Source organism: Schistocerca americana, chromosome 3 (genome assembly GCF_021461395.2).
Source record: "Schistocerca americana isolate TAMUIC-IGC-003095 chromosome 3, iqSchAmer2.1, whole genome shotgun sequence".
Taxonomy (NCBI): Eukaryota; Metazoa; Arthropoda; class Insecta; order Orthoptera; family Acrididae; genus Schistocerca; species Schistocerca americana.
The window spans coordinates 923580125-923600069 of NC_060121.1; the positions used below are offsets into that span (position 1 = coordinate 923580125).

The following is a 19945-nucleotide window of genomic DNA, read 5'->3' on the forward strand; positions in this document are numbered from 1 at the left end:
TGAACAGCAATAGTCCTAATACAGGGCCGGCCGGTGTGGCCGAGCGGTTCTAGGCGCTTCAGCCTGGAACCGCGCGACCGCTACGGTCGCAAGTTCGAATCCTGCCTCGGGCATGGACGTGTGCGATGTCCTTAGCTTAGTTAGGTTTAAGTAGTTCTAAGTTCTAGGGGACTGATGACCTCAGATGTTAAGTCCTATAGTGCTCAGAGCCATTTGAACCATTTTTAGTCCTAATACACTTCCCTGGAGCACACCGCGTATCACTTCAGTGTCTGTAGATGACTCTCTATTCGGGATACCGTACTGTGCCCTGCCTGTCAATATACTTCGAACTATTCACAAATCCAGTTAGATATCCGATATGAATGTATTTTCTTTAGGAGCGTTGATGTGATACTGAATGAAGGTGCTTTCGAAAATATAGAAATGCTGAATAAATTTGGGTTCTTCTTCTCACGTCACTGAGGACTTTATAGGGGAATAACAAGTTGACGTAAAGGTCATCTGCAACTTGTAGAGAAATAAACCTGCAGCTGTAAGAGTCGAAGGACTTGCAAGTGAAGCAAATGTAACCCCATTTTGGGCTCAGGAGCGTGAGACAGTTGCTGGTCGACGAAATGTAATAATACTTTACCAACAGCAGTTTTTTGATATTGTTTTATTAGGCATCCAATTTCGACGCTCCAATCATGTCATCTTCAGGCCTGTCGCATGAGCGACACCAAGTACCAATTTCATAAATATAAATATGCTCATGATGTTCGGATGTCTATGGAACCAGATGCAAATATTGGTGCCTTGTCTTAGACATGCACGAGTGGTAGTTGGTGTCACTCACGCAACAGATCTGAAGATGACGTGATTGGAGCGTCGAAACTGCTTGCCTAATGAAACAATATCTAAATAACGGCTGTTGGTGCAGTATTTGAACGTGAAGTAGTTGTTGAGAAGTAGTGAGACAGGGTTTTACTCTTTCCCACATTTTCGTTAATCCGTTAAAAAAAAAATGGAAATGGGAATTAAAGTTAATATGGAAGAAAGTAAAACTTCAAGGTTTGCACATAACATTCATTTTAATTTTGTCACAGAAGGCACAGGATTTGGAAGAGTACTTTAAAGGAATGGATAGTGTCTTGGAAAGAGATTATAAGAAGAATATAAATAAAAGTAAGATAATGATAATGGTAGGTAGTCGAATTAAATCAGTTGATGCTGATAGATTAGGATATGAAACACTAATAGTAGTTTTGCAATTTGGGCAGCAAAATAACTAATGATTACCGAAGTAGAGAGGATATAAAATGTAGACTAGGAACGAAAAGCATTTAGAAAAACAGGAATTTCTTAATACAGAATGTAAATTTTAATGTAAGGTTCTACTGACGATATTTTTCTGAAGTATAGCCTTGTGCGGAAGTGTAATCTAGACATATGGTGGTACAGGAGAATAACACAGGAGAACTTACTGAATATCCTTGGGGAGAAAATAAATTTGTAGCACAACATGACTTAAAGAGGGGATCTGCTGATATGATACATCATGATGCATCAAGAAACAGTCAGTTTGGTAGTAAGGGTAAGCATAATGGTAAAAATATGTAGAGGGAGACGAAGGCTTGATTAAATGAAGGAGGTCCAAACGGTTGTAGGATGTCTAGAGGTAAAGAGACACAGGACAGCCTAACATGGACAGCTGAACCCAATCAGTCTTCGGACCGAAAACAACAACAACATCGTGTTAAATAGAAATAGTTGACAATTGTTCTTGTGCTCTTCGCGTGGTAGTAGTTGTTGCTCAGCGCTAGAACACTGATATTTTTTTTCGCATTGGGAGAAAAAAAATATAGAGCATCAGAAAGTAGTACAAATATAAAATTATAAAATACTTTGATGATGTCTGGTGAAAAAATACTTTGACATCATCTCCTAAAAGGTAAATACATGACTGTTTCCATCAAGTCCATAATGGTGGAATACCTAAATGAAATCTTCTCAGTTTTCAAGCAGAGTTATTTCGAATAAAATTCCTGAAAAATATCTCTGCTAGCTTCTTCAGAAGATAAAATAGTTACAGTCAATCGTTTTACTACTTAAGACTACGGAGGAAATAGCTGCTGAGAACTTGAGAATTTATTTGGAATTATTCGGCTTGAACTTTGATAATTTATTCGTAACTGGTTGTTAAAGTCCATCAAATTATCGTACCGACTGCCGCTTCGCAAATATTTACAGCATACTGCAGTACTAACATCATTTAACTCTATGGTAAATACCACGTGTATTTGAACCCATTAATTCTTTGCTGGGAGGAATAGAAACAGGGGGCGAGATTTTGAGCGAATTGGTTCATCGATACGTACCATATTTTACCGATTTTAGTACGATATCATCACTAACATTTTGTATACTGCTGTATATTATACATTCTGGGGTGAATATTACGAATTGTTCTGTGGAAACAACTATATTAAACTAATAAGTCCGCCGTTACATGTTTTCTCTCTGATTTAGGTAATTTAAACTTTTATCCGGAATTATTCCTCCATAGCGGACGTGAATCTTTTATTTGGTAGATATATTACTGATAAATTTAGGCCGGCCGAAGTGGCCGTGCGGTTAAAGGCGCTGCAGTCTGGAACCGCAAGACCGCTACGGTCGCAGGTTCGAATCCTGCCTCGGGCATGGATGTTTGTGATGTCCTTAGGTTAGTTAGGTTTAACTAGTTCTAAGTTCTAGGGGACTAATGACCTCAGCAGTTGAGTCCCATAGTGCTCAGAGCCATTTGAACCATTTTTTTGATAAATTTAATAATTTAACACCCTAACAACGCACATACTTCAACGTTCGCTGTGTATCTAGTTAAAACTGTAAGGCACTGTACGTACTAACTCAGGATATTTTTGAAGTATATCTCTATACCGCTAGTATGAGGTTCCCACGGTCCAGCAAGGACAAATCTCTGTAGACTTTCAGACAATTTCATAGTCTAGTATCTGCCGTGATTTACGGCAGCAAGAATGGAATTTCTGTTGGGAATAGCAAGAGTCGTTCGCAGAATGTATCGTGTTTACATCGATGGTTACTAAAGTCCATCAGACGATGGTGACTACAATTAAAACTAAGAATGAAGGTGTCCTATTTTGTTTGTTTTCACTGAAGTCTCCTGACGGATTACAGCTTTGTACCACGCATGGAGTCGCGTCCGTACTTTTTCCCTTAGCGACCATCGATGTACATTCACTCAGGAGGGACTTTCTCGGATTCTCCTGCTGGTAAATTATTGCTCATGTAGAGCACAGATCCAGTTCTGAGCCATATGCAAACTCAAAGACGTAATCAATGTTCTTTAAGTTGTGCTTCAAAGCTTGGATAAAATATATTTTTATACAAAGGCAAACCTGAGCTTCATCGATAAATTTTGGAGGCTTTTCAAGGATATTTTCTAAATACCGAGATGTGAAGTTCCCTTATATCAAAAACACAGAAAATATTATTCAGAAAATCTGAAATTTTGTTAATAGAGTTCGGATTCATCCTGCGTAAGTGCTTTCATTCGATTTTCTGTGGTAAATAATGAATTTCAGTCAGAATGTATCTCTTTACTTATCATACAGGCGAAGAGTGAAACGTACAGTATGGGAACAAAACCGTTTAGAAATAGTGTTAAATATACGAAAATGGCAAGACTTCTGAGTACTACACGAAATTTTTTTACGGTATGGTGTTTACATCTTCATCAGATGGTTCAAATGGCTCTGAGCACTATGGGACTTAACTTCTGAGGCCATCAGTCCCCTAGAACTTAGAACTACTTAAACCTAACTAACCTAAGGACATCACACACATCCATGCCCGAGGCAGGATTCGAACCTGCTACCGTAGCGGTCGCGTGGTTCCAGATTGTAGCGCCTAGAACCGCTCGCCCACTCCGGCCGGCTACATCTTTATCAAAACCATCATAATCTTCATTATAATCATCGTCATGAGCATCATCTTAGTTGCGATCAGGATCGTAAGGAACATAATAATCATTGTAATTATGAGCTTAACCATGATTATCAGATATGCGTTCATCATTACTATCATCACTGTGATCAACTTCAGTGTTACAACGATCGTCATTAGTTTTCAATTGGTAGGCATTCTCTGCAGCTTTCGACTGTTGCGACATCGTTATTGCAATAGATTAACACCAAATTTTTTAAATCAGATTAGGAGTCGTTAAATACAGTTTACCATGGAGGAAATAGTTACGAATATTCTTTGCGCAACAACTGACCATTACGTTATCCCGTAAGTAAACCACATGGCCTATCTGTTTCACGGCTTTTTTACGCCATTCTAAATTCCAGGGGGTGGCATAGGTTCCTTTTGCGATACATCTACGTACGAAAGTCACTTGACCTGTAGTACAAAATGAAGTACTGACTCCACAGATTCACACAGCTCTAAAACAAACTTGTCCGCACGCTGTACTCAATAATAGTGACTGCAAGATTCCAAAATTCGTATTAAGTGACTGACATGCAAAGAACAATTCCTACTTGTAATGAATCATTAGATGAAAATTTACATTGGTTGAGAATTTCAATAGTATTAACAACATGTCGGAAATGAGTCAACACCGTCACCTCACGAAAAGACCCAGTTACTTGCGATTAAGGCAGTCCAATATATCATGACGGCTTGCTGCAACCTTTGTAAGTTGTCCCGAAAGAACCCCTGATTTCATCGAGGGACAGATGAAACGTATCATTCACATTCAGAACTGTGAATGCTATTACCAGACGACAGATTTTACGCCTTCTTAAGACGACTATTCGTGAGTTTCAGTGTTCTTGGAGAGGAAGAAGGAAGGGTCTATTGTACGCATGTCTCCACCGGGTATCGGTACGACAGAAGTCCATTCCGAGCATTCATGGGGTGTCTTAAAGCAACTCCAGCCCCTCACGTCGTGGCCTTGTTGCTTGTTACGCTCTGTAGGCCCTGATCATGACTGACCTTCTGCAATCACGACGTGATCTCTTTGTGGACTGGCAGGTTTGCTACTTGTGTTAAACTTGAAGTACAATACGCTATGACATATCAGTGAATTTCTCCACTCCCTCCCCAAGATGTATTTTGTACCCGCGAAGAAAAAAGGAAGAAAGATTGCACCTTAAACGCCCTTTGGTTGAAGTAATACGACATTTGTGCAGTACACACAGAATGTAAACTCACTAATGGATTATAACCACCATGTGACCATCATTAAATCTGAGATTGGCCTTTCCTTTCCATACGTTTGAATTTACACCGCCGTGTCCTCTTAAATCGTTCTTGACAAAAATTTCTGGGTATGTGACATGCGTGCCGCTCCGTTGAATGATGGACGATCGCGTAATTAATCTTTTCGTCTACGTCGGGCATTAAATTTATTTATGTTTAGAGGAAGCTGCAAGTCTTTGCATCAAGCTGCGACCATGCTCAAGTCCTTCTGCATGTCGTAACAAGTTCCTAATGACGGCACCTCCCTGTACGCGTCTTCTATATGAATCTCACAAGTCTACAGATTTTATCTGGGTAGTGATATAAAGTGTGGGGCAAAGAAAAGTGTGCCGGCCAGAGTGGCCGAGCGGTTCTAGGCGCTACAGTCTGGAACCGCGCGATCGCTACGGTCGCAGGTTCGAATCCTGCCTCGGGCATGGATGTGTGTGACGTCCTTAGGTTAGTTAGGTTTAAGTAGTTCTAAGTTCTAGGGGACTGATGACCTCAGAAGTTAAGTCCCATAGTGCTCAGAGCCATTTGAACCAAAGAAAAGTGGCCCGGAGAAGCGAACTCCAGGGCACAGAGAAACAGCAGATGAAATGAAATACTGTACTAACCTGACTCTAGCAGATGTTGAACGTGAGCATCATTCATCTCTTGGTACTTTATGGCCTCGTCACCAAACTGCCGAAGGCAGATCGAAGCTGGACTGCTGGAATTTCTGCCATCTCATCCGAAATGTTCTGTTACAATTCTTGAAGACCGTGCGGGTTGCTGCGACACACCTTATACTTGAGGGCTCCCAACACAAAGTAATTGTACATAGACAAGTCCGTTGACCTGGATGGCCAGCTAGGCCCATGATCATACTGACCTCTCCCCCGGTAGCTGAGTGGTCAGCGCGACAGACTGTCAATCCAAAGGGCCCGGGTTCGATTCCCGGCTGGGTCGGAGATTTTCTCCGCTCAGGGACTGGGTGTTGTGTTGTCCTAATCATCATCATTTCATCCCCATCGACGCGCAAGTCGCCGAAGTGGCGTCAAATCGAAAGACCTGCACCAGGCGAACGGTCTACCCGACGGGAGGCCCTCGTCACACGACATTTCATTTCACTGACCTCTGCTGACAACGCCGTCAGGTGTGAAGATTGTGTAAATGTGCTCCAAGATTCGGCCGGCGGTTTGGTCAGTTGCTCCATACTGATATAAGTAACTACAGGTCTCTTCCTCCTCCGTTAATGCTGTCACAAATGGTAACCACTCGTCCTGGCCACTTCTATTTGCGCCACAATGTATATCCATAGAAAATTACCAGCCCTATCACATCCAGATATTCCAACGCTACCAGCCTTTCACTATCTTGACGCCTATCAATTATAAACGATTTGACTGCTAGGAAGTTTTCATCTTACTGGAACACCAGTTCAGTTATTCGGTAAGCAAGTATTTATTTTAACAGGACCGTGTAATGTCTCTTGCAGCGGTCTCCCCGTGATATTTTCAGAAATTTTATAAATTATATAACTGAGTACATATCTCGAAATATCTCCTCTTATCTTACCGATTCCTAAACTTTAATATACGATGATTATCAATGCAAAGTAGTTTCAAGCCCTATTATTCCTTGGAGCGTCCATTTACTCCATGGAGTAGCTTCTCTACTATCTATGTTTTCTCTTATGAAAAGAATGAGGGAGATCTTGTCGATTAGCCGTGAAAGAACGAGGATGTGTATGTATGTATTGTTGAGCTAGTCGCCATCTTGATGAGATTCTGTATGAGAAGGAATTTAATACATGAACTAAACTAAAGTAAGTGTGCTCGCGTATTATTTAACTGATTATTATTGACAGTGTCTGCTTACTACGCTGTGTTGCACGGAATCAGTGGGGAACGTCTGATTTACACTGGACGAACCTGCCGTTTTGCATGCTAAAGATATCCAGTTACTTCAAAGAAATAGGCTAACACGGTCTTGCCAGCAGATCTCCGGTCTTCCCCATGTGATCACCGAAAATTAATAATTATTACAAATGTTTTCAGGAGATCGACTGACAATTTTCGTCGCACCGAGACTTCGAAATTGCTTCACTGCCGTATGGAGTTTAAGTTAAGCTCAATTTAATCAGGATAGAACAGCATTGAACTGTGTGAATGTGATAAGCCTGCTTTGTGAAAGAAAATTCCCTTAATATGCGCATTTTTTTTACCATCCTGATCAGTGAAGCTAAATCAGGCCGGTGTGAGAGAGGTTTTTAAGTTTTTTGAATACCACAAAAAAATATTAAAACCGTATGGAAGCCTTTCTCGAAGTCAAGGAAGGATCATCTCTCTCCAGATTCCACGCTTTCTTCAACACCCATGCTCATAAACTAACGATAACGCTGCTACATGGTGAAACAACTTTCTGGTGTCGGTTTGCGGGTTAAATCACCTCGGGTATGACCATGCAGTGCATTTGATCTGAGATCGTCACACGGTGGCGCTGGCAGTAGTCCAAATACGAAGAGGTGTGTTGGTGCATGTCAGAGTACGGTGCAGCGAGTAAGTGTGCAGACGATTTCAGACGTGCTAATGGTGACTGTGTATTGAAAATGGCTCAAAGAGCACATATTGATGACGTTATGAGGGGTAGAATACTAGGGCGACTGGAGGCTAGTCAAACACAGCAGGCCGTAGCACGGGCCCTCCGTGTGCCACAAACTGTGATCTCAAGATTATGGCAACAATTCCAGCAGACAGGAAACGCGTCCAGGCGCTACAGTACGGGATGTCCACAGTGAACGACACCACAAGAAGACCGATATCTCACCATCAGTGCCTGCGGAAGGCCACGCAGTACTGCAGGTAGCCTTGCTCTGGACCTTACCTCAGCCAGTGGCACAGTTGTCTCCAGACACACAGTCTACAGATGACTGAACAGTCATGGTTTATTCGCCCGGAGACCTACAAGGTACATTCCACCGACCCCTGTTCACAGGAGAGCCCGTAAAGCCTGATGTCAAGAACACAGTACATGGTCATTGGAACAGTGGTCCCAGGTTATGTTCACGGACGAGTCCAGGTATAGTCTGAACAGTGATTCTCGCCGGGGTTTCAGCTGGCGTGAGCCAGGAACCAGATACTAACCCCTTAATGTCCTCGAGAGGGACCTGTATGGAGGTCGTGGTTACATGGTATGGGATGGGATTGTGATTGGTGCACGTACACCCCTGAATGTGTTTGACAGAGGAACTGTAACAGGTCAGATGTATCGGGACGTCATTTTCCACCAGTACGTCCGCCTTTTCAGGGGTGTATTGGGTCTCACCTTCCTCCTGATGGATGATAACGCACGGGCTCAGCCAACTGCCATCGTGGAGGAGTACATTGAAATAGAAGATATCAGGCGAATGGCGTGGCCTGCCTGTTCTCCAAACCTAAACCCCATCGAGCACGTCTGCGGTGCTCTTGTTCGACGTATCGCTACACGTCTTCAAACCACTAGGACACTTCAGGAGCTCCGTCAGGCACTGATGCAAGAATGGGAGGCTATACCCCAGCAGCTGCTCGACCACTTGATCCAGAGTATGCCAACCCGTTGCGCGGCCTGTGTACGTTTGCATGGTGATCACATCCCATATTGAAGTTGGACTACATGCGCAGGTAACAGTGGCGTTTTGTAGCATATGTGTTTCGGGACAGTTTTCTCAACTTATACCAATACCGTGGACTTACAGATCTGTGTCGTGTGTGTGTTCCCCATTTGCCTATGCTATTAGCGCCAGTTTCGTGTAGTGTCACGTTGTGTGGCACCACATTCTACAATTATCCTTAATTTATGAGCATGAGTGTAGTTGGGATCTAATAACACTATCGTTTCTCAGTGTGTCTATTTACTTGGCTTAGAGCTACGTCACATGGTGTTAGGTGGATGGCGCGTGCTGATGGGCGAGAAGTGACACGATATTATTCGAAATTTGAAAAGCTAATAATTACAGAGCTCTTCACGACACTGCGACGAGTGGGCAGCATGGGCAGAATTGTGCAGGTAACGGGAAAAAACAACAAGTTACCGCAGAGCGATGAATACGAGGTGGTGCGTGTGGAGGGGTGTAACCGGCGTATCGAGCGGTTGGTGCGGTGTGTGGGACCACGAGTATCAACAGTCGCCTGACATTCTGCTCGCCAAGCAGCGTGTGTTGCCGAGGAATAAACGAGGTGTCTGGCAGAGTGACATGCTTTCATTACTTCAAAAGAGTCGAATAACTGACATGAAAACTAACTCTGAACCCTCATGTAAACGACATCAAAAGTAACAAATTAATTTTATCCATCATATTAGATTTTGGTTTGAAAGCCTGCAAGTGTGTCAGTAATACAAAATAAGGCGAAAAATGCTTTATCTCCAAACGCATGTTAAAAGCAATTCTTTTTATGTTGTCATAAAACCCACGCAGAAAAAGTTATTCTTATGTGACGATGCAACCACAGATACGTACAGTGTTGTGGAACCTTTGTGCAAAATATTGTTGATCGTAACAAGAAAAAAAGCCGCTTCCTCCATCATCACAATTTCAGGATAACTTAGCCAGGAAATGACTTCAGGCCTCAATAATTTACTGTGAAAAACGTGTTTGAACGCAGCAACGTCCCATAGTGCTAAAACTCTTCTTTTTTTACTGCACCAATTTACAACTCAATATATGTTTTTCCGGAGCAGATAAACTTTTTCCCGACGAAAAGAAATTAAAATTTGAAATCATAAGTAATTCTAAAACTTCGTAATGTTCATCCACGCAACGGATCCCAATTTAAACTTATTGTTAAAGATGGAGGACAGCCACTACTACTACTACTACTACTACTACTCTCTCTCTCTCTCTCTCTCTCTCTCTCTCTCTCACACACACACACACACACACACACACACACACAAAAAAAGAAATTTTAACGAGGGAGAAAAGTGTCAGGATAACTGAAATGTAGGTAAACTAAACGTTAGGTTCAAATGGTTCGAATGGCTCTGAGCACTATGGGACTTAACATCTGAGGTCATCAGTCCCCTAGAACTTAGAACTACTTAAACCTAACTAACCTAAGAACATCACACACACCCATTCCCCGAGGCAGGACTCGAACCTGCGACCGTAGCAGTCGCGCGGTTCCGGACTGAAGCGCCTAGAACCGCTTGGCCACCGCGGCCGGCCAAACGTTAGGAATAGTTACTTCGCCGAACATTGAATTAGTGCCCTTGTAACACTACAACTGACAGTCGTGTATATTATATAAATATGTTCTTTGTTTAACGTTACAATTAACTTCATTAGTGAATTGTAAGGGTAGTATACAATGCATTATGAGTTCCCTGTGTTTGCACTGTATATTGCTTGTTTCATAACATAATTTTGACGAAAGTAAGTCGGTTTGTTTCATAAAATCACTTTGTTTGGAATATGTAGGCCCTGTGCTTCAGAGCTTCAGAGCTGTTAGAACTTCCAAGATATTCTGAAGGCTGCTATATCTACTCGTAAATATTTATACCGAATAGGTCGGCTTACTCTATGGGGTGATTCCTGCTAACGTCTAAAGAACCCCGAAGCTACGTAGATGACAATGAGACAATTATTTTAATATAAGACACAGGCGGCCTAAAATGTCGGGATTACCCAGAAATGGATGACAAACATTGAAATGTGACGTCACCAGGTGACGCATCACGCCGTACGCGCAGCGGCTGAGCTTGTAGATCCTACCATCGCTGGCAGGGGCAGTGCTACACGTCGCTCCGCTAGGCTACTCTTTTATCGAACACTTTTCGAAATGTTATCTGTTGTAAAAGTAGAAGTTACATTATTGTTCTTGCTGTAACCAAACAAAACCTGTTCTTATTTTGTGCCTCTTTCCTTTTGTCCCTTTTTATTTTGTTTAGAGCTTTTATTCAGTAAAGAAAACGTACGGGATTTACTGGTAGAAAAGCGATTCGTAAGCTTATGACGCAATACGTTAGTTTTTTGTTGAACTGTACTGTACTTTGCAATAAACCAGCGGGTACCGCGAGACCGGTAAATGAAATTACAAATATATTTTCAATATAAACACATAATCGTCTAACCCAATGAAAAAAAAAATACTTCCTGCCACACAGAAGATTGGAACCCTGAGCCGATCGAGCTATAGACGTGCACGTAGGCCAGGAGCCACACCGACAAGAATACAGGTTGTTTATAAATGAATATCGGGGTTTTAAGGCTTTATAATATTTATTACATTAAACTTACAGTTGTAAATGATATGGCAAATGAAAGAGCAACTCAAACAGTTTTACCAAGAAACTTATAAATGTTCAATGTGAGCACCATTTATCACACGGTAAACATCAAGTCTGCTGCTTCAATCCGGTTTCTTAATTCAGGGAGGTCTGCTGGTAGCGGTGGCACGTACACACGACCCTTGATGAAGCCCCAAAGAAAAAAATCGCATGGCGTTTGTTCGGGTAAACGTGGAGGCCATGCAAAGCAAGCCCTGTCATTGGGCCCCTTGCGGCCTATCCAGTGCATGGGTACAGTGAAGTTCAACCAATCTAGCGGATTTCGGCGGAAACATTGCGCGCTGCGCATGCGCACTGGTGCCAAACACAACTGTTTGAGCTGCTCTTTCACTTTATATATCATTTATATACTGTAAGTTTAATATAATAAATATTATAAAGCGTTAAAACCCCGATACTCATTTATATACACCCTGAACTTGACTTGGGTTGGGATGATCAGTTGCGGCAACGTACGTCATCTGCTGACGCCACTTGTCCATTTTTCATACAGTTTTCGGGCATTTCCCTACATTTGTGGTCCCCAGGTGTCTTATATTAAATTACTCGTCTCAGCGTCATCTGCATCGCTTCGGAGGTTTTTAAGCGATCGTAAGAATCGCCCTACACGAAGAGTATCCCAAGGACGGTGCTTGACTCCGGAACCACGCGGATGCTACGGTCGCAGGTTCGAATCCTGCCTCGGGCATGGATATATGTGATGTCCTTAGGTTTAAGTAGTTCTAAGTCTAGGGGACTGATGACCTCCGATGTTAAGTCCCATAGTGCTCAGAGCCACTTTTTGATGGTGCTTACCTGTATGAGCAGAGCGGTGAGTGCGCACGCGCAGCTGGCCGTGGAAACACCGAGTCCGGACAGGAAGAGCGACTGCTTCAGCCGCGAGCAGTAGCGCCGGTACAGGTCCTCCAGCTCCATCTGGAACACGAAGGCATTCCTAACATTTGCACACGTTCTGGAAACATAGTCTTCTCTGAAATAGCGCCAGTCAACCTTTCACTCTGTGATTACGAAATCAACTCAAAATCGTAAGCCACAGTGGCACTTCAAAAAGGATTTTGCTTTTTATGGACGCTGCAACAACTCCAGCCGTCATTACCTCTGAAAACATAATGATAGGAGCTAATTCTAACAAACATCGCTTCCAGATCCTACAGCTGGACTTACGCACTCCAGGCATATGGGACGGAGGGTCTGTGCACCCACCTTGCGCCTTCTATAGTCCTGTCTCCTGGGAAGAAGCTACCGCACTGTCGCAGGTCTGCTGTTATCGCTTCCCTTGATTGTAACGAGGATCGCTACCAATTTCCTACATCGCTTGGCTACTAGCGATAGATATTTTTGTAGGGATGGCACGATATGTTTAATTTCCCACAAAAACAATCGTGGTGGAATGTGTACACCCTCAGTCTCAAGCGCTTTTAAATATAATGACACATAGTCGAAGTAGAATAAAACACACTCTCGCAGAACCTACATCTTTCTCGATGCACGTTCACTCTGAGAGTAACGCCACACCTTGTTGTGTGGTCGTTCTGGAGACTCTATTCTCAGAAAGTAGCCAATCAGAGGCCGGAACAGACACCTCTTTCTTATGAGGGCTTGCTCCGGACAGGCAATGGGAAACGAGGAGACGTATATCATTACTTTCAAGTGAGTGACCACGCACCCAGCGCGGGTAAGGATTGTAAACATACCGCACCGTTCAGCTTATCCTATTTTTCACATCATAACCAGTTTCCATATACCTCATTATTTGGCTAGAATAACTGTTTCCAATAAACCAACACCATGTTTTCCATTTGGCAGATCTGAGCATAGAGCCGTGACTGTCGTTAAAATAGAAACACATAGCCGGCCGCTGTGACCGAGTGGTTCTAGGCGCTACAATCCGGAACCGCGCTCCTGCTACGGTCGCAGATTCGAAGCCTGCCTCGGGCACGGATGTGTGTGATGTCCTTAGATTAGTTAGGTTTAAGTAGTTCTAAGTTCTAGGGGACTGATGATCTCAGATTTTAAGTCCCATAGTGCCTGGAGCCATCTGAATTTTGTCGTATTTCATGCTATACCATTAGCGTTGAGAGGCAAGGGCATCATATGCTGGTGCGCAGAGGAGTGGCTGGAAGTGATGGGAAATGAGCTGTTGTTATCAATCGGTGCACCTCCTCCTGGTCACGGATGCGGCCGGCTAGCGGACCCTCCATTGTCCTCTCTAGATTTCAATATGGATCACATAAGGGGTGGCAAAAGATTCCATTAGAAGGCTGTACAGTTCGGAATCGGTATGCAAATAAGGCAAAATTGCCCTAAGTATTGAAACGAAGCTGTCATCCCACCGACGAACCAGGTTAACGATATCCATTTGGTAAAACACCGTGTTATGCAGCGTGGAGAAGTCCCAATTGCCTGCTGCACATCCTCAACGTACGGGAATGGTTGATCCTTCAGGGCCTTTTTCAAGGGACCGAGTTCACGATAATCGGTTGGGGAGAGATCAGGAACAGAGGGCGGGTGTTAGTGTGTCTCCCTCTTGAGTTGGCGTAACCCATGCGTTAAGACATTTTGGACACGGGATTTGCGTAATCATGAAGTAGCGGCACTGCTTGGGAACTTGGCGCAGCATCCCACAACGGTGGTTACCGACAGACCTGCTGCCCCATACAAATTATACATTCACAGATGAATGTCTAGCGGTGTCTGTCCTTCGGGAACCAAGGAAAGAATAACAGTACGTTGGCCCTGTTCCTACGCTTTTGATAATTACGTCGCCATAGTTCACGCATCCGCATAGACCGCACGCACGCCCACAGCGGCCGGTCGAAATACATCACATTGATCCCAAGTCTTTTTTGAGTACATTCCTTCTTGGCTCTCACAGCCGTTAATTCATTTCTCTGAATACCAATGTGATCTGGCACCCACTAGAATGACTCCTTATTTCCGAACTTCTGTACATGGAAAAGACACCCATGAATGTTGTATATTGTGTTTAAGGCAGAACAAGGGCAAATAATTTTCTTTTAACGATGTAGTAGGTCATCAGGTGAGCAGAAAGCATGGATGCGAATGATATTTAGGATATCTCTATAGCAACTGATTTACTCGGAGGGTGTGTAAAAGAATCAATCGAGTCGAACTGAAATCATTAAGCCCAACGTCTCCGACTCAATAACGCATCCGACGGAAAACGCTAGTGCAAATGGATGCTCTAAGTCTGTTTCTCTACTGGATTATATTCGTTTTACTGATATGAAGCCATTCGGGGAGTCGGAGCAGATGAATTTTTCAACACGAATGCATCCAACTCCATGCTCTAATTACTGCATTTAACTTCGCGTGAGATTCAATGAATTCTTTTAGCAAAAGAATCGTAAGGGCACACCCATAAAACAAAATGAAAATAAAAGTACTGACCTATTAAGACAGTTTCCTTGCCTGCGAATGTTCTCATGTAATCATGGTAATCATATTGCTGTAAATTATTTACACTACTGGCCATTAAAATTGCTACACCAAGAAGAAATGCAGATGATAAACGGGTATTCATTGGACAAATATATTATACTAGAACTGAAATGTGATTACATTTTCACGCAATTTGGGTGCATAGATCCTGAGGAATCAGTACCCAGAACAACCACATCTGGCCGTAATAACGGCCTTGATACGCCTGGGCATTGAGTCTAACAGAGCTTGGATGGAGTGTACAGGTACAGCTTTCCATGCAGCTTCAACGCGATACCATAGTTCATCAAGAGTAGTGACTGGCGTATTGTGACGAGCCAGTTGTTCGGCCATCATCGACCAGACGTTTTCAATTGGTGAGAGATCTGGAGAATGTGCTGGTCAGGGCAGCATTCGAACATTTTCTATATCCATAAAGGCCCGTACAGGACCTGCAACATGTGGTAGTGCATTATCCTGCTGAAATGTAGGGTTTTGCAGGGATCGAATGAAGGGTAGAGCCACGGGTTCTAACACATCTGAAATGAAACGTCAACTGTGCAAAGTGCTGTCAATGCGAACAAGAGGTGACCGAGACGTGTAACCAGTGGCACCTCATACCATCACGCTGGGTGATACGCCAGTATGGCGATGACGAATACAGGCTTCCAATGTGCGTTCACCGCGATGTCGCCAAACACGGGTGCGACCATCATGATGCTGTAAACAGAACCTGGATTCATCCGAAAAAATGACGTTTTGCTAATCGTGCACCCAGGTTCGTCGTTGAGTACATCATCGCAGGCGCTCCTGTCTGTGATGCAGCGTGAAGGGTAACCGCAGCCACGGTCTGCGAGCTGATAGTCCATGCTGCTGCAAACGTCGTCGAACTGTTCGTGCAGATGGTTGTTGTCTTGCAAACGTTGCCATCTGTTGGCTCAGCGATCGAGACGTGGCTGCACGATCCGTGCGGATAAGATGCCTGTCATTTCGACTGCTAGTGATACGAGGCGGTTGGGATCCAGCACGGCGTTCCGTATTACCCTCCTGAACCCACCGGTTCCATATTCTGCTAACAGTCATTGGATCTCGACCAACGCGAGCAGCAATGTCGCGATGCGATGAACCGCAATCGCGGTAGGCTACAATCTGACCTTTATCAAAGTCGGAAACGTGATGGTACGCATTTCTCCTCCTTACAGGAGGCATCACAACAACGTTTCACCAGGCAACGCCGGTCAACTGTTGTTTGTGTATGAGAAATCGTTTGGAAACGTTCCTCATGTCAGCACGTTGTATGTGTCGCTACCGGCGCCAACCTTGTGTGAACGCTCTGAAAAGCTAATCATTTGCATATCACAGCATCTTCTTCCTGTCGGTTAAATTTCGCGTCTGTTGCACGTCATCTTCGTGGTGTAGCATTTTTAATGGCCAGTAGTGTACTTGAAACCATATTGGTGTACTGTCACTCCTGTTCCTCAGCAAATCAAAAAGAACTCTGGAACAAATTTCATGCACCCACGCAAATTTTTAAGCTTACAGCAACCCTCAGCTATGCTTCCAGCCTCTGTGAATCTTTCTTGAATTCAGGCCAAGATCTGGATTCGGATCTCGGTTCTGCTCAATGCTCAAGGCAATGTATTTGTATTTAGAGGATCGTACGGCTGTAAAAGATCAAAGAAGACGCTAAAATGCCATGACGTGCACGCGTGTACACTTTTACTTTTTTATCCCTGGCTACTACCACTAAAAGCAAAGCACTTTTGTCACAGTGTACGAGCTTTCTGCGGCCCATTTCATTTGGTTCCGAAACCTTGGGTTTCAGCTGATGTAGAATTTGAAGTTTTCCTTTGTTCCCTATGACCTAGAAGTAGATAATCAAGTTACTTTTTGAGATGTTGGCAACGGCGGGTGTAACGCAATGGCTAAGTAGACGTCAGACAACGAATTCGTTTCTTAGAATAATTTTTCAGTGTGGGAAATGCCAAGTTTCACCGTGGTTCGGACCTGACGTTAAACCGTTAGTCCCTGTGAATGACTGCGTAAATGAAATCAAAAGTGGGATGGAAGGCAACGACATGCCACCTTCTCGTAAAGTTTACTTTTCAAATAAATTTGCACTAACTAGGACAATATGTCATACAGGTATCCGTAGCAGAAAATGGTTCAAATGGCTCTGAGCACTATGGGACTTAACTTCTGAGGCCATCAGTCCCCTAACTTAGAATTACTTAAACCTAACTAACCTAAGGAAATCATCACACACATTCATGCCCGAGGCAGGATTCGAACCTGCGACCGTAGCGATCGCGGGGTTCCAGACTGTAGCGCCTCGAACCGCTCGGCCACTCCGGTCGGCTATCCGTAGCAGCTCGTAATGATACGTTCACAGTTATCTCGCAAGTGACTACTAACCTATGTTCACTGAAACGAGTTTGCTTCCATTACTGTATAATTTCATCTCTGTCAGTTTTCGCTACTAATTGTCATACACCGCCTGTAGATGCCAAGACCAGTCCTCAAGCCAACTATAGACTTGAGACAAGCATCCTATTCTCGAAAGAAGTTAATTTTCAATACACCATTACCGATTAAAAGAAATAATTTTTTGAACCTATTGCATTGCCGTCTTGTATCCCGATGAAATCGCAACGTTCCTGATGAGTTGCCACCTCTAAGTTTTCATACGAAGTGTTTCAAAAGAGAGGATAAAGACATATTAAATATCCTCGTAAATACAGTACTAGCTACAGTATACATTGGGGCAAACATGGTTCAGTTAATATCAGCCATTATTCGATTCATAAGGAAACGCTGCTGTACGGAAGTTCGGCTTCCGGTGCCCCACAGACAACAAGTGTCTGGAGGCAGATGACAGTTTCGCTGGCCTATTCACGCAGGCCGACGCCGAATACAGCCCCAGCCCTTTGACGCGGCGCCTGCGAGAAGTGACGCAGTTACAGCGTCGGCTGTGACAGGGAAGCGCCCTTCCGGCCCTTTGAACTCCCTTCTCCGTTCTCTTCTGTTTCTCCCGCCGGCGTCGCCGCTTATGAAGCCAGTCATATTTCGCCAAAGTCAACGCGGCCGCTGACGTGTGCGTCGCTCAGACTCATATCTGTTCTGCAGCGAGACCACGAGACCACAGCTTACGTCACGGAAGTGTATATTTAGCCTTTAGCCAACAGTTATGCGCTGATATAGCGGTATAGTGGTGGTGATTGAAGACCGTATCGCAAAGATTGTTATGAGAAACTGAGATCTGTTTGACGAAATGGGAGCAGTGGTGCATGGGCAACAAGATGAACATAGCAGGTAATAAAACGACTCCATACTTCTAGAAAAAAAAACGTTCACATAGCAAAAATTCCGAATGATTAAGATCAAGACTTACATACATTAGCTTGAACACTTACGATGAAATGATGGACTAAAAGTGTTGTCAACAAACTTATGGATACAGATATCAGAAAGAAATTTGTGCAAACTCCAATCAAATACGGCGGAAACTTTAACATGTTTCAGTATTTTTTTGTTCCATTCGTAATGAGTTTACATAGAAAAGAGCGAGGAAGATTCATACCTAATTTAATCCTCACAATCACTGATTCTTACAGTTTCCACTTGGCGCTAAGGGATTTATCACAACACTCTGCCATCAGAATGTTGATAGATTGATTTCCTATCAACCTGTCTAAATACTAGTCGTTTTTACGAGCATTAAAAGAACTATCTTAAGCGTTCCCTCTGTAATAATCACTCAAACGTACGTGAAGTTCAACAAATTATTTCTCGACTAGAAAAATTCAATCATCTGTAAAGCATATCGCTGCAAATCTATTCATGCAGATACATCTTACCAGAAATAGTTCATAACTGTTCCAGAAAATTCTCAAAAATGATTGCATAGTATGTGTGTGTGTGTGTGTGTGTGTGTGTGTGTGTGTGTGTGTGTGTGGAGGTGGGTGGGTGGGTGGATGGTTGTGGTGTGTTCTGCCATCTTAAAGACAATATCAACAACTGAAATGTTAGCTGTACTGATAAATTTAAAGTTCCTATTAAATAAAAATTTATAAAGAAAACTTCAGAACAGCTGCATTTCAGTTGTACTTGTCTTTCTATGGATTAGCCCAATCGCCGTTGTGCTGGGTTACGGAGTAGCCTTGCAACTGATTTCTTAAGAGCGAAAGACTGCAAACTGAGACAGTCACAAAGAATATCATCTAGACATCAACTCCGGCGAGAAATTTTCTAAAATAATATAGAGTGTAACGTAGACTGACTACGGGAGCTACCCTATGTATGTGGACGGAGGTACTTTCTCGTAGTTTCACACGTCCTATTCTCTCTCTAGATGGTGTGAGCAAACGACAACTGCTTCCTCTCTTCAGCGTACTGAAAGACTATCATTCGTCTTCCATACAGTTCGCATTGTTAATGGATAGATTAATTTGGTTCATATTTACAGCTTCGACTTTACATAATTATCTTTTTGTGTTTGAATACGTTATTTTGTAGATATTCGCACTCCATCGGAATATTCTACCAAAGGAACTGTTGGCCCTTTGGTCATGGGGAAAGTGTGACGTCCAACTGTATCTTCTTTATACGCGTGTCCGTATTTTAATGGAAAACTTTTAGATTTTAAAATTCTCTGGCATGAAAATATCCGCATGATTTTAAACTAGATTTATTAATACAGTAAGTATATGAAATCTCTTAGCCGAAAGGATTCACGAATACATTTGACAATATTACTCCAATCTTACTATAGTCTGAAAATGCATGTTTCAGATTGAGACTTAATACAAAAGTTTAAAGATCGTACGTCGATGTCCTTCTCTAGAAGAGATTTCGGAAGCCGTTATCGAGTCATTCGACGGATGAACGGAGATGGTGTCTTCGGTGGAATAATATAGGTGCTCATCAAGAGACCTTGCTTATTGAGAAG

General features: G+C 43.1%; 1 long non-coding RNA gene across 1 annotated transcript in view; it reads right to left on the minus strand.

Moving 5' to 3' along the window:
* Positions 1-19945, minus strand: part of LOC124607505 — a 171397-nt gene that overhangs the window by 19258 nt on the left and 132194 nt on the right. Inside the window, exon 2 of the long non-coding RNA XR_006978839.1 lies at positions 12352-12471. This is a non-coding gene — a long non-coding RNA (uncharacterized LOC124607505). The remainder of the gene's footprint in view (positions 1-12351; positions 12472-19945) is intronic.